Genomic DNA, 3,751 nt, shown 5'->3' on the forward strand with positions numbered 1-3,751 from the left:
AAAAAAAAAAATAGCAGGGATCAGCAGTTAGCGTAATGGCTATGTCGCTGGACTCCCATGTAGTAGACCGCAGTTCGAGTCCCAGACCTGGTGGGTGTGTGTGCCCAAGATCCCAAGAGGAGAATGGAGGAGAAGGGATTGCAGCGTGGCCAACCCCCTGGGGAGTGATTTCTCGCTTTCTATCTCTCTTTGTCTTTCTGGCAAGCACACACGTACTATAGCAAAAACCTCTCCAAAAAAAAAAAAAAATCAAGAACATATGTTTCTAAATGTTAAATGTGGTTCTTTTTCTTCAGAATCTCCCTTCTGAAATGAATAGTATATCTCATTGCATAATGTTTGAAAAAAAGAAGAACGGGAATAAATCAATCAAGAATAATTACTTGTACAAAAGTAATTTTCCCCATCCCTCAAAGAGAATGAGATCATCATCTGTTGGAAAATTACCAGGCTAGCCTATATTTAGTCTAGCTTCTTCAGATTTCTGTAATTTTATTAGGTCCTGTAGTTAGCAACCATTAATGAATTGTCTAAGGGACAGGCTGTAAAGTAACTGTCCTATTTCTGGTATTTTGTTTCTCCTCTTGCCTTTCTATTGGGTTGTTGGAAAAGTCATGACATATTTTTCTATGCAAAAATGCATCATGACTTTCCCAACAGCCCAATATTTACCATATAATTTTTTCCTTTGTGTACTATAAAAGACCATCTGAAGGCTATCCCCATGACCTAGTGGGTCAGAGACCTGGATCTTACATGGTCAACCATAGTTTGAATCCTGATCCTGGCAGCTTGAAAAACACCAGGCACATGTGTGTGCATGCCAAAAATTCCCAACAGGAGGGAGAAATGGAGAAGGGATTGTGACACGGCCGCACTCTGTTGGAGAATGAAGGGATGGTGACACGGCCGCACTCTGTTGGAGAATGAAGGGATGGTGACACGGCCGCACTCTGTTGGAGAATGGAGAAGGGATTGTGACACGGCCGCACTCTGTTGGAGGTGCTTTCTCCCTCTCCTCTCCTGTTTCTCTCTGGTGAGTATGGTGAGGGCATGTGTCCCCTCTGGCAATCAAAAAAAAAAAAAAAAAGTCACTGGGTAAGTAGGCATTTATGGACAAAGAAAATACAAGTAGAAAAATCAAAATGAGAGAAAATAATACTTTGTTGGTGAGAAGAGGGAGGATCCATCCGCCTAAGGAAAATGGGACCTTCGGTGGTGGTGGTGAAGACTGAGGGTGGGAGAATACAGGGCAGAGCACCCTCAGCCAGGCTGCGCACTGGAGACAGTGGACACATCCTCCCTTAAAAGACTGTGGGGACCAGCAGATGGCATAATGGTTACATCGCTGGACTCTCACACAGTTGACTGTAGTTCAAGTCCCAGACTTGGTGGCTTGAAACTCATCCCAGGCACATGTGCATGCATGTTCAAGATCCCAAGAGGAGAATGGAGGAGAAAGGGTTGCAGTGTGGTCATTCCCCTGGGGTGCTGGTGGTGATTTCTCCCTTTCTGTCTCTCTGGTGACCACATGTATCCTATAACAAAAATCTCTAAAAAAAAAAAAAGATGGTGAAGTTCATACAGAGTGCTATGCAGATGAACCACCACAGAACAGAGAACAGGGAGTCAGCTCAGGGGCTTGGAGCAGCATGGTTCTTTGACAATATTGGATGTCATTATAGGGCTGATCCACAGATGTGGAACATGATCATCACCCATGTGATGGGGAACTTCATGGTAACTCTTTTTTTGGAGGGGTGGGGAGAGGTTTTTGATATAAGGTGCATGCGCTCACCAGAAAGACAGAGAGAGAGAGAGAGAAAGAAAGTGAGAAATCACCCCCCCGGGGGGATGGCCACACCTCAGTCCCTTCTCCTCCATTCTCCTCCCAGGATCTTGGGCACGCACGCACACACGCCTGGTGTGTTTGAGCCACCGGATCTGAGACTCAACTGCAGTTTGGAGCTCAGTGACGCAGCCATTACGCCAACTGCTGGTCCCTCATGGTAACTCTTCATGATACCATGTTGAAATAACAAGGGGCCAGTTCTGTGGCGTAGCGGTAATGCACTATTAAATCAAAGCTGGATGCAATGGAAGATCATGGGTTTGGTTCCTCTTATGAACGAGTATGTACAGGATGTGTGTGCCCATTGGGTGGCTGGGAAGGCCTGGGGGAGGCAGAGGGTACAGCAGAGACTCTGCTGAGAGCGCTTGTCTTTTTCATCCATTCGTGCTCTCTCACTTGCATAAATTTTTTTTTTTTTAAGAGAGATTTTTACTATAAGGTGTGTGTGCTCACTGGAGAGACAGACAGAAAGCGAGAACTCATCACCCAGTAGGGATGGCAATGCTGCAACCCCTTCTCCTTCACTCTTCTCCTGGGATTTTGGGCACACACGCACATGCACCCAGCAAGAGTTTTAAGCCACTGGGCCTGAGATTCAAACTGCTATCAACTACCTGGGGGTCCAATCATCTGCTGGTCCCATATTTTTTAAAAAGAAATAATAAAGTACAGGTGATTTCAAAACTAAAGCTCGTACTCATTCATCTCACCAGCAAGTCACTCATTCTATTTAAAATGTAAGAATAACTTGACTTGGAACCAGCAGATGACACAATGGTTACGTCCCTAGACTCCCACATAGTCAATCCTGATTCAAGTCTAATTCAAGTTAAAATTAATCCATGCGTGTGTGCGTGCATGTGTACGTGCCTAAGATCCCTAGAGGAGAATGGAGGAGAAGGGATTGCAGCATGGCCATCTCCCCAATGGGTGATTTCTCACTTTCTGTCTCTCTGTCTTTCTCTGTCTCTTCAGTGAGCACATGCACCCTATAGCAAAAATCTCTAAATAAAAAAAGAAAGAAAATAACTTAACTCAAGCAAAACACAAAAGGCCACAGTTAAAATTAATCCATTTATACAAAATGACCAAAACAGGCAAATTCGTAGAGACAGAAGGTAGACTGGTATTTGGCCAGGGCCAGGGGAGGGGGGGGTGAAGACAAATGGGGCGCGATGACTAACAGATACAGGGCTTCTTTCTGAGGTGATAGAAATATTCTAAAATTGATTGTGGTGCTATCACGCAACTCTGTAGGTATACTAACCTCTATCACACCGTACACTTTAATGGGTAAATTATTATGTGTCAATTATATGTCAGTAACACTATTGGGTATGTTTTTTGTTTGTTTGTTTGTTTTTTTGAGAGGTTTTTGCTATAGGGCATGTGTGCTCACCAGACAGAGAGAGAGACAGAGACAGAGAGACAGAAAGTGAGAAATCACCCTCCAGGGAGGATGGCCACGTTGCAATCCCTTCTCCTCCATTCTCCTCTCAGGATCTTGGGCATGCACGCACATGCGCCCGGTGTGAGTTTAAGCCACCGGGTCCGGGATTCAAACCGCGGTCGACTGGATGGGGGTCCAGCGACATAGCCATTATGCTAACTGCTGGTCCCAACACTATTGTTTTAATTTTAAGAAAGCCTAAAGAGGCCCATTGTCTCCCTGCCCTCTGGGGTTTAGTCCTCGGAGGGAACACGCCTGTAGAGACCCGTGACAGAGAAAACAGCACGTGCTGAAGCTCAGGCTGCTGCACCAGGGCAGACTTGAGCCGGATCTTAAAAGTAGAGGACTCCAGGGAACCAGCAGTTAGTGTAATGGCTATGTCGCTGGACTCCCACGTAGTCGACTGCGGTTCGCGTCCCAGACCCGGTGGCTTAAAATTCACGCCGGGC

General features: G+C 45.6%; 1 long non-coding RNA gene across 1 annotated transcript in view; it reads left to right on the forward strand.

Moving 5' to 3' along the window:
• Positions 1-1,002: 1,002 nt before the first annotated feature.
• The window catches only part of LOC102470558 (uncharacterized), a 21,794-nt gene continuing 19,045 nt past the window's right edge, over positions 1,003-3,751 (forward strand). The window contains exon 1 of the long non-coding RNA XR_334625.1: positions 1,003-1,036. This is a non-coding gene — a long non-coding RNA (uncharacterized LOC102470558). The remainder of the gene's footprint in view (positions 1,037-3,751) is intronic.

This window comes from Tupaia chinensis, unplaced genomic scaffold (genome assembly GCF_000334495.1).
Source record: "Tupaia chinensis unplaced genomic scaffold, TupChi_1.0 Scaffold000251_1, whole genome shotgun sequence".
Lineage (NCBI taxonomy): Eukaryota > Metazoa > Chordata > Mammalia > Scandentia > Tupaiidae > Tupaia > Tupaia belangeri.